The 11,255-nt window shown below is 45.5% G+C and overlaps 1 pseudogene; it reads right to left on the bottom strand.

The window, feature by feature from the left end:
* Positions 1-364: 364 nt before the first annotated feature.
* Positions 365-7,539, bottom strand: LOC132834226 (U6 snRNA-associated Sm-like protein LSm6; annotated as a pseudogene).
* Between the last annotated feature and the right edge of the window lie 3,716 nt (positions 7,540-11,255).

Consider the following 11,255-nt stretch of genomic DNA (forward strand, 5'->3'; position numbering starts at 1 on the left):
CCAAATGGCCTGCTTCCAGACTATAAGGATTCTATGATTTTTTTTCACACATACATCAAGCCCTTTATTCACAACAGCGTCAGCAATGAAGTCACTTTTCCCTAAGCAGGTAGTTAGCTTAAAATGTACACAGTGTTTCCAAAACAGGTCAGCGCTTGCCTGAATCAAACTTCCGGTTTTTTATATTACATTACAGCCATTATCCATTTCTGAAAAACCATTAATTAAAGGCTTCAAGAAAATATAAATCGACCATCCTTATTTATGAGGAACTATCACGCGTATTGCGGATAACCAAACATTGAAAAGAACTATTGTACTTGAATGTTTTCTCATTGCTTAAAAAATAAACATTTTTGTCTTTTAAAAATCAAAAAACATGACATTTGGTGCACATCATCATCTAAAGTCTCCTCTTCTGTGTGCTTATATACAACACATTGTTGCCTCGAATAAATGCATCGCCATACTTTTCTTTACATATTCTTCTGTTGTTCCAGTGCTGTATTCATATAACATTAGATTACTTACAGTGTGGAAACAGGCCCTTCGGCCCAACAAGTCCACACCGACCCGCCGAAGCGCAACCCACCCATACCCCGACATTTACCCCTTACCTAACACTACGGGCAATTTAGCATGGCCAATTCCCCTGACCCACACATCTTTGGACTGTGGGAGGAAACCGGAGCACCCAGAGGAAACCCACGCAGACACGGGGAGAACCTGCAAACCCCACACAGTCAGTCGCCTGAGTCAGGAATTGAACCCGGGTCTCAGGCGCTGTGAGGCTGCAGTGCTCACCACTGTGCCACCCACAGACAAGCCAAAACACCTGGCAAAAATGCGACAACTCGATAATCCACGCCTGAGTTCAGTTTGACCACTACTGGTCTCCCTATGTTCTGTTTTAGAAAATTGCTGGGCGTTTGCTTTCGCAGGCTCCCTTTTTATGTCAGCCTAAGCCCTGTTCACTCAGTGCCCAATTCGAACGTAGCCCGGACGATTTCATTTTTTATTCCTTATTTGTTACTAAGGGATTCTATGATATCTGTCAGCCAGGAGTCCCTGATTGGACCAGATTAATGGCCCCAATCAGGGAACTCACTTTCTGTGTGGCCTATCTGGCTGACCTCATTACAATCACTACAGCAAACTGTGCGTGCGGCTTCTCACCGTGATCTGCCCCTAGAGTTCCGAAAAATCCTGAAGGTCATGTTGCCAGGGAATAGTCCACACTAGCTGTCACTTTTGGAGAACCTTATTTATTGAAATATCTCTGTTTGGAAGTCCATCCGGCAGTGGCCTGCTTGTGGCATCCTCAAGGCCCTGTGGGATAAAGTCGTGTTGGATCCTTCTGGATGACGTCCTGAACAGATTGTCAACATCGCCAGAACCTTTTACATCCATCACAAGTTCCAGCAGTTGAAGTTATAGAAGCTGCTCCATTAATGTGTGAGAAAAACCAAAAGCATTGCCGATGTTGTAGATCAGAAATGAAATCAGAAGTTGCTGGAAAAGCTCAGCATCTGTGAAGATAAATCAGAGTTTAAATGTTTCAGGCCCAGTGATCCCTCCTGAGTGCTGACTTCTCTTCACAGATGCTGCCAGACCTGCTGAGCTTTTCCAGCAATTTCTGTTTCTGTTTTTTGATATTATGCATTTTTAAAAATTAACTCATGGAACGAGAGCATCACGGCCTGAACCAATCCTAATGGCCCTGGAGAAGGTGGTGGTCAGCTGCCTTCTCGAATTTCTGAAGTTAATTTGCTGTAGGTTGATCCAAAATGAAGTTATAGGATGGAGTTCCAGGAGTTTGATCCAGCGTCACTCAAGGGATGGAAATATAATTCCAAGTCAGGCTGGTGAGTGGCGTGGATGAAAACTTGTAGGGGATGGTCTTCCCGTGTATCTGCTGCCCTTGTCCTTCTGGATGGAAGAGGTTGTGGGTTTTGAAAGCGCTGTCCAAGGATGACTGCTGAATTTCTGCAGTGTGTCTTGTGGAGAATAACACTGGTGATATTGAGCATTGCTGGGTGGATTTGGTGCTGGGGTGCTTTGGATATGGTGCCAATGACGTGGGCTGCTTAGTCCTGGATGGTGTTGAGCTTCTTGAGTGTTGTTGGCGCTGCCCCCATCCAGGCAACTGGGGAGTATTCTACCTGACTTAAGGTCATAGAGTCATAGAGATGTACAGCATGGAAACAGACCCTTCGGTCCAACCTGTCCATGCCAACCAGATATCCCAACCCAATCTAGTCCCAACGGCCAGCACCCGGTCCATATCCCTCCAAACCCTTCCCATCCAAATGCCTCTTAAATGTAACAATTGTACCAGCCTCCACCACTTCCTCTGGCAGCTCATTCCATACACATACCACCCTCTGTGTGAAAACATTGCCCCTTAGGTCACTTTTATATCTTTTCCCTTTTACCCAAAACCTATACCCTATAGTTCTGGACTCACCCACCCCAGGAAAAGACTTTGTCTATTTATCCTATCCATGCCCCTCATGATTTTATAAACCTCTAGAAGGTCACTCCTCAGCTTCTGACACTCCAGGGAAAACAGCCCCAGCCTGTTCAGCCTCTCCCTGTAGCTCAAATCCTCCAACCCTGGCAACATCCTTGTAAATCTTTTCTGAACCCTTTTCTGAAGTTTCACAAAATCTTTCCGATAGGAAGGAGACCAGAATTGCACGCAATCTTCCAACAGTGGCCTAACCAATGTCCTGTACAGCCGCAACATGACCTCCCAACTCCTGTACTCAATACACTGACCAATAAAGGAAAGCATACCAAATGCTGCCTTCACTATCCTATCTACCTGTGACTACACTTTCAAGGAGCTATGAACCTGCACTCCAAGGTCTCTTTGTTCAGCAGCACTTCCTTGGACCTTACCATTAAGTGTATAAGTCCTGCTAAGATTTGCTTTCCCAAAATGCAGCACCTCACATTTATCTGAATTAACCTCCATCTGCTGCTTTGTGCCTTGTAGATTGTGGGCAGGCTTTGGGGAATCAGGAGGTGAGTTCCTTGCTGTCAGATTCCTAGCCTCTGACCTGCCCTCATAGCCACTGTATTTATATAGTTAGTTCCGTTTCTATGAACCCAAAGATCCCACCCAACTCCCTTCATCCCTGTATCCCTACATTTCCCATGGTTAATGTACTTAACCTACAAATCCCTGAACACAATAGGCAATTTGGCATGGCCAATTCACCTAACCCACGCATCTTTGGATTGTGGGAGGAAACCCACACAGACACAGGGAGAATGTGCAAACTCCACACAGTCACCCAAGGCTGGAATTGAACCCAGGTCCGTGAAGGTTGAAGCTGCAATACTAGCGATCAAGCCACCGTGCCACCCTGTTATAAAATAGTACCATAAACAGGAGTGTCAGAGGTTCTGCTCACTCTGAGATCCATCTCTGAGGAAGCCAGACCAGTGTCAAGTACTCTGCACGTGTAAATATAGGGTGACTTGGTAATGGGATATCAGCCTCTGTGGAGTTATCTCAGTGGCCATCAGGTTTGGAGACAATTGGACATTTTGATAAAATGTTGTGAATACTGAAAACCAGAAACCAAAATAAAGTGCTGGGGAAACTCTGACAAACAAAATAGTGCAAATGTTAGGGATAGTGGCTCAGTGGTTAGCACTGCTGTCTCACAGTGCCAGGGACTTTGCACATTCTAACCGTGTCTGCATGGATCTCCTCCAGGTGCTCTGGTTTCCTCCCACAGTCCAAAGATGTGTAAGCTAGGTGGATTGGCCACGCTAAATTGCTCTGTAGTGTGCAAGTTAGGTTGAAGTATGGTAAATGGGGAAGTACAGGGATAGAGTGGGATGTTTTTCAGCTGGTTTGTGTGGATTGGATGGGCTGAATGGCCTCTACCTGCACTGCAGGGATTCTACGATCTATAACAGAGATTGCTGGAGAAACTCAACAGGTCTGTCAGCAGCTGTGTGAATAAAACAAAGTTAATATGAAAAGCCTGTTTTCTCCAGCAATTTCAGTTTTGGCTGGAGAAACTCAACAGGCCTAGCAGCAGAGTTAATGTTTCAAGTTCAATATAATTCGTGGGTGGCACGGTGGCACAGTGGTTAGCACTACTGCCTCACAGTACCAGATACCCCGGTTCAATTACCGCCTCAAACTGTGTGGAGTTTGCACGTTCTCCCCGTGTCTGCGTGGGTTTCTTCCGGGTGCACCAGTTTCCTCCCACAGTCCAAAGATGTGCGGGTCAAGGTGAATTGGCCATGCTAAATTGCCCGTAGTGTTAGGTAAGGGGTAATTGTAGGGGTATGGGTGGGTTGCGCTTCGGCGGGTCGGTGTGGACTTGTTGGGCCAAAGGGCCTGTTTCCACACTGTAAGTAATCTAATCTAATAATTCTTCATCAGAACTGAGGAGTGTTCTGAAGAACAGTCGAACTTGAACTGTTAACGCTGTGACTGTCTCCACAGATATTGCCAGTCCTGCTGAGTTTCTCTAGTGCTTTCTGTTTCGATATTAGACTCTGTGGCCTGACAGGACCTTGTGCTTCCACGGAGGATGAACTTGGGGGGAAGGAAGCGAGAATAAGTAGGTAGCATGGTGTTGGAACTGAGGCTATCACCCAGCCACCTCCACCACGGTCTGAGTGCAAAGACCCATCATCACCTTCACCACCTCACCATCAATGAGTAGCCAATTAAAGAACATTTAGGGGCCTCAGTCCAAAACGTGACCACATAGCCTTATTCACATAGGCACAGAAAAATATCAGGAGATTGGCTCATGAATCCATAGATATGGTCAAAAAAGGACAGTCTCCAACTGTTCAACTCATGTGAAACGTGTCAACTCAACAAGTCAACAATTGAGAGATCCTACAAATTTCCATCTGAGTCATGATGCAAGACTACACCAATAACTTCCTTGTCCAAGGACACAATTGCATTCTGAGTAATAGATTATTCCCCCCTTTTGTAAGATAAATCAAAGAATGATAGTGTTCAGAATGGTTGCTCCTCAATGTATTGTGTGTTTGGCAACAATCCACTCTGGGATAGCCACATGGATGGTAGTAAAATGAAAGGTATGTAAGTTAGATTAGTGTGGAAACAGGCCCTTCAGCCCAACAAGTCCACACCGACCCTCCGAAGAGCAACCCACCCAGACCCATTCCCCTATACCTAACACTACGGGCACTTTAGCATGGCCGATTCACCTAACCGACACATCTTTTGGATTCTGGGAGGAAACCGGAGCAAACTCGCGCAGATATAGGAAGAATGTGCAAACTCCACACAGAGAGTCACCCAAGATGGGAATTGAACCCAGGTCTCTGGTGCTGTTCGACAGCAGTGCTAACCATTGTGCCACCGTGCCACCCATATAGTTTGCTTGTTAGTTTGATCGTAGAGTAGGATAAAGGGTCAGCACAACAATGAGGGCCAAAGGGCCTGCACTGTGCTGTACTGTTCCATGTTCTTGTACACTAAGACCTGCAGAAAGTCAAATAATCAGCTCATGACTTACTGTCACTTCACTGTGCTCGTCCATGATCATTAAATGCAGAGCTTCTTGCCAAGATTTTCTGACAGCTTTCATGCTAGTTTCTCAGGCAATGGTCTCTCAGTGGCTGGAAGACAGATTCACAAAGCTACATCCTTGTCCACAATTAGCACCCGTCGCATGTACATGATGCAGCATTTGGAAAGCCTCTGCTGCTCTCTTGCAGTTTTCAGTGTCCTGGGAATGTGGACCTCATCACCGCAATGGTCACATTCAAATTCATGGCAAGTTTTAGGTTCAAGTAAATGGAGTTGGCAGTTACAGAGCATCATAAAAATCAGGCACTATACCAATTCAAAAACAACATCCATCTACCCCATGGGTTAATTGAAGTCCTCAAGTAGCTGATCATTGTGATATTACCCACATTTGGTCTACCTGGCATTAAATGCCTAGCCTGTAAACTGGATTCCCAGTTCCAATCGAAGGCTCTCCTAACTCACCCACTTGAGGATATTTCCCATCCTGCCCTGCCTAGGGCATGACAACCTGGCCAAAGAGTGTGGCGCTGGAAAAGCACAGCCGGTCAGGCAGCATCTGAGGAGCAGGAGAGTCGACGTTTCGAACATGAGCTCATCAGCTCATCATCCTGATCTTCAGCATCTGCAGTCCTCACTTTCTCCTCCATGACAGCCTGGTTCAAGTGGCATCCCCAACTCACAATCTGGACAAAGGTGCAAACATCTCCCCCCCAGGGACCCTTGGAGTTCGAGCAGTGACCTCTACTCTCAGGGGGTTCTATTGAGGCAAGACCACCATGGTCATTTGATTGTTCCTGGTTCTTGGGTGTGAGATGTCATGCCCTGGCCAGGGGTAATTCAGGTGGGTCAACAGCCTCAATCCAAAGATGTGCAGGTCAGGTGAATTGGCCATGCTAAATTGCCATAGTGTTAGGTGCACAAGTCAGAGGGAAATGGGGTCTGGGTGGGTTACTCTTCGGAGGGTCAGTGTGGACTTGTTGGGTCAAAGGACCTTTTCCACACTGTGGGGGAATCTAGTCAAGTAATTATCTAAAACATTTTTAAAAACTTCTCTCCAGAACACTGCAAGGAAATACAGAGCTATTCCATACTAGAGGAGAAAGTGAGGTCTGCAGATGCTGGAGATCAGAGCTGAAAATGTGTTGCTGGAAAAGCACAGCAGGTCAGACAGCATCCAAGGAGCAGGAGAATCAACGTTTCGGGCATGAGCCCTTCTTCAGGAATGAGGAAAGTGTGCCTGCTGGACACACTTTCCTCATTCCTGAGGAAGGGTTCATGCCCGAAATGTTGATTCTCCTGGTCTTTGGATGCTGCCTGACCTGCTGCGCTATTCCATACTAGAGTAAGGGGAAGACCTTTTAGAACGGAGATAAGGAGAAACTTCTTCATCCAGAGAGTGTGGAATCTGTGGAATTCATTACCATAGAAGGCTGTGAAGGGCAGGTCATTGAGTATATTTAAGATGGAGATAAATAGGTTCTTGAGTATCAAGGGGATCAAAGGTTACCGGGAGAAAGCAGGAGAATGAGGTTGAGAAACATATCAACTGTGATTGAATGGTGGAGCATATTCATTGGGCTGAATGGCCTTATTTCTGCTCCTATGTCTTATTGTTTAGTAACGGCTGTGCCTTGGTGCTTCACAATCCCCTTAACTCCGAGAGTATGTCGCTGGAAAAGCACAGCAGGTCATGCATGATCCGAGGACTTTTCCTGAATCGTCCATTCTTCTGCTCCTCGGATGCTGCCTGACCTGCTGTGCTTTTCCAGCAACACACTCTCGACTCCTGATCGACAGCATCTGCAGTCCTCACTTTCACCTACTGACTTAAAACTGTCTGGTCTGGTGGGGTGCGGGGTAGGGGATTGAGGTGGCTTGGGGTATAAGAGAGGTCAGTGGTTAGGAGGCAGGATGCAACTGAGCAGACCCAGCTGGCAGCGCTGGAGGAAGAAACAGTAAGCAGGTGCCCACAGGACCAGCTCATGGACCATCGCCTGATCCCAGCCCACCTTCCATCCACTTTCAAAAGAATCATTTTCGGAGCATCAAGCAGCAGGAACTGAGCCAGACAGAGTGCTGCCAGATGGTAGCTCCTGTAGAGGGATGCATTAGTGCACTTGCATATGGTCCTCCCATTCTAGTTTTACCATCCTCCATTATTGAGCATTCTCAGAGGCGTATATTATGGAGCACTGATCGCTGGTGACAAAATTAAAGACCCTGGCTAGATCCTGGACAAAATGTTTCATTTTGTTGCCATGTTTTTTTTAAGTGAGTGTTCCTGGGAGTAGGAGAAACAAGCAGTAAATTAAATGATGATCCAGAATTAAGATTCGCTAACTCAATCTATCATTTTTCCTAACATTGGCATCATTTTTCAGGGTTAATCCATTGAAGAATGTTGTGTGATTTTTAACTTTGTACACCCCAGTCCAACACCGGCATCTCCAAATCATGACAAATCTTGGGTATTGTCTCTAGCAGTACTGGGGTTTCCCAACTTACAAATATGATCTTGTACAGTGTATAATTTTGAGGAATTGACTTGTGAATGTTTCCTGTCCGTACAAATATCAACTTTATCTTCCTCTGAGTTGGGTACAAATTGACTTATAATTCAGTTCATAGACAAAACTTGCTTTCTACCCAGGACCACCTGCCTTACTGATGAAAGCTGAATGTCTCCAGCCATAAAATGAAAGTTTAATTCTACCAAACCCTTCAGTTTTGGAAATGAAATTCCATAAAACTATCAATAGCAATATCTAAATCTGATTATATTATTATTCGATTTGTCATATTCAAATAAAAAATTACTAAAACAGTACAAACTAAGATTTCTAGGTATTTCCTATGCAATCTGTTCGGCAATGTTATTAAATACAGGCCCCTGCAACTGGTAGGACTTAAACCTGGGCCTCCTGGTACATGGCAGGGACACAAGAGCTCTTAAATCAGCAGTAATTTATGATGAATCAATGAGATTGGCTTTGCATGACAGTTTAATAGATGGCCAATTATATGAACTTCTTGTCATTATTCCTGGAAGTGCTTAAAATGTTTGTACAGGCCTTTAACAAGTCTTCTAAAACCACTTCCTAAATACTGGATTGGTCTTTGGAAGTGTGCTGAGCTACTGCTCTGCCACTAATATCATCAGCCAATGCAACAGACCTGGCAGCATCTGTGGAGGGAAACCAGAGTTAACTTTTCCCATCAGAACTGAGGAAACGTTCCCTCTCCACTGATGCTGCCAGACTTGCTGAGGTTCTCCAGCCTCTTCTATTTCAGATTTCCAGCATCTGCAGTTCTTTGTTTCATCGTCAGTAAAGTTGGGGTTGAGAGACAGCCTGTTAGACTAGAAAGAGCTCTCAGTGTAACACCTCATCTAAGAGGCAGCACCTCGGAGAGTGCAGTGACCCCTCGGGACTGCAGCGGGAGTGATGTGGTCAGTGTTTTTTATTCATTTATCCATTCTTGGGATGTAGGTATCACTGATAGTGCTCATCTCTCAATGTTCCTTCTGCAATGGTGATTTTCTGAATGAGGTATTTGTAAGAGGCACTGCAGTACTGTCTGTGGGAGTTCCTCATTGCTCCCTGGTTAGTGAGTATGGTCAGAGATTGTTGCAATGTCCGAATGCTCGTCTTGAAATTTGGAATCAGGGCACCATAACAGTGAGGGAGGATGGTTAAGAGGAGACGTATGATGAAGGCAATTTACCAGTTGAATACTTGAGGACCCCTTTCATCATGGGTGTGGTTGGAGTACTGAGAATAGAATGTCATACCTGTTATGTACCCGACTAAATGGCCTGGTGGCTCAGCAGTTAGCACTGCTGCCTCACAGTGGGTTCACTTCCAGCCTCGGGCAACTGTCTGTGTAGAGTTTGCACATTCTCCCCGTGTCTGTGTGGGTTTGCTCCAGTTTCCTCCCAGAATCCAAAGATATTATGCAGGTCAGCTGCATTGGCCATGCTAAATTGCCCATAGATGTGTAGGTTAGGTGCATTAGTCAGGAGAAAGGGTTTGGGTTGGATACTCTTCAGAGGGTCAGTATAGAAACAGGCCAATTGGCCCAACAAGCCCACACCGTAGGGATTCTATGATTAAACCACCCTGTCAAGGCCAGTGGAGGGAAACTGTGTTCCCTCACAATTGCTAGATTCCACCAAAATATCAACAAACCTCTCCACTTCGACCTGAGCGTTGCCATATCAACGCTTATCTGGGCAGATCAAGCAGTGAATACCAGGGATGTTCCAACCACAGCCTTCATTTGTATGACACCTGTAACGTAGCAAAGAAAATGTCTTGGTACTTACCTAGGGACAGAAATCAAACAAACCAAACACATGGTGCCACATAAGGGGGCATTACATGCTCAAACAAAGGGCAGGTTTTCCGGCAGCATCTTTAAGGAGATGGAGAAAGTGAGGTGGAGAGGAATAAGGACGGAATTTCCGAGGACACAGGGAAGGGCGCCGATGACATAGCCATGAATCATGGAGCGAAACAGCAGCTTTGGGACAGTCCGATTGGATTGGGGAAGGGGGCAACGATGAAGCTTTGAACATGACGATGTTAGTAACTAGCACTGCCAGATACCATGTGATTTGATGAGTCTCTGAATTTGATGGTTTTAGTGGATCTCACTGGTTTGTGGTACTCTGAGGCTTCTATCCTGTGCATTGGGGAGATGGATGGTCTTCACTGGGAGTCTGTCACTTTTGGTGGGTCCTCCTATCCTATGAGTGACTATTAGCTGGCAGATCCTGCAAGCTATTATTTATATAATTGCACCTAGCACTGTTCCCTGTAAGTACATTGCTCACTTGTACAGATGGTCCATCCTTTCATCACATGCCTCGCGTGTCACTTCTGTTTTCACTGTTAAATTACAATACATATCACTGTCTCCTCATTTCCATTCTCATTACACCACCGTCACAGCCAGCACTGCATATCTCTGACTGATCAGTCAGCTTATTGTGCCCACTGAAGGTGCCACAAGTTGGCTGACATTCCTGATGAAGGGCTCTTGCCCGAAACTTCGATTCTCCTGCTCCCTGGATGCTGCCTGACCTGCTGTGCTTTTCCAGCACCATACTCTCAACTCTGATCTCCAGCATCTGCAGTCCTCACTTTCTCCTGACTGACTTAGTAAAAAAAAATGAAAGAACTGTGGATGCTGGAAATCAGAAACAAAATCAGAAATTGCTTGAAAAACTCAGCAGGTCTGGCAGCAACTATGGACAGAAGGCAGAGTTAACATTTCGGGTCTCGTGACCCTTCTTCCGAAAGCAAGTTCTGGAATACTTCTACAGTGACTCTTCCTCAGTACATTTCTGAAGAAGGGTTACTGGACCCGAAATGTTGACTCTGCTTTCTCTCCAAAGATGCTGCCAGATCTGCTGAGTATTTCCAGTAATTTCTGATTTTGTTTCTGTAACCCAGGACTCATCGTTTTTCAGACTGACCAATAGAACCTGCAGGCCTAAGCAGCACCATTGCCCAGTGTCCACTTTGGGGTAATCCAAGATGGAGGACTGGAAAAAGAATTGCGGCTGTAAAAACTGCTCCATTTTTGACGTATTTTTAGAGTTGGAGTTGATTCCTCGAATTCTAGGATCATTAATTACTGTTTTACAAACCGTTGCATTGTTTTCCAAATTTGAGGAAAAACTGGATCAAAACAATAGCACTTA

The sequence above is a fragment of the Hemiscyllium ocellatum genome, chromosome 39 (assembly GCF_020745735.1).
Source record: "Hemiscyllium ocellatum isolate sHemOce1 chromosome 39, sHemOce1.pat.X.cur, whole genome shotgun sequence".
NCBI lineage: Eukaryota > Metazoa > Chordata > Chondrichthyes > Orectolobiformes > Hemiscylliidae > Hemiscyllium > Hemiscyllium ocellatum.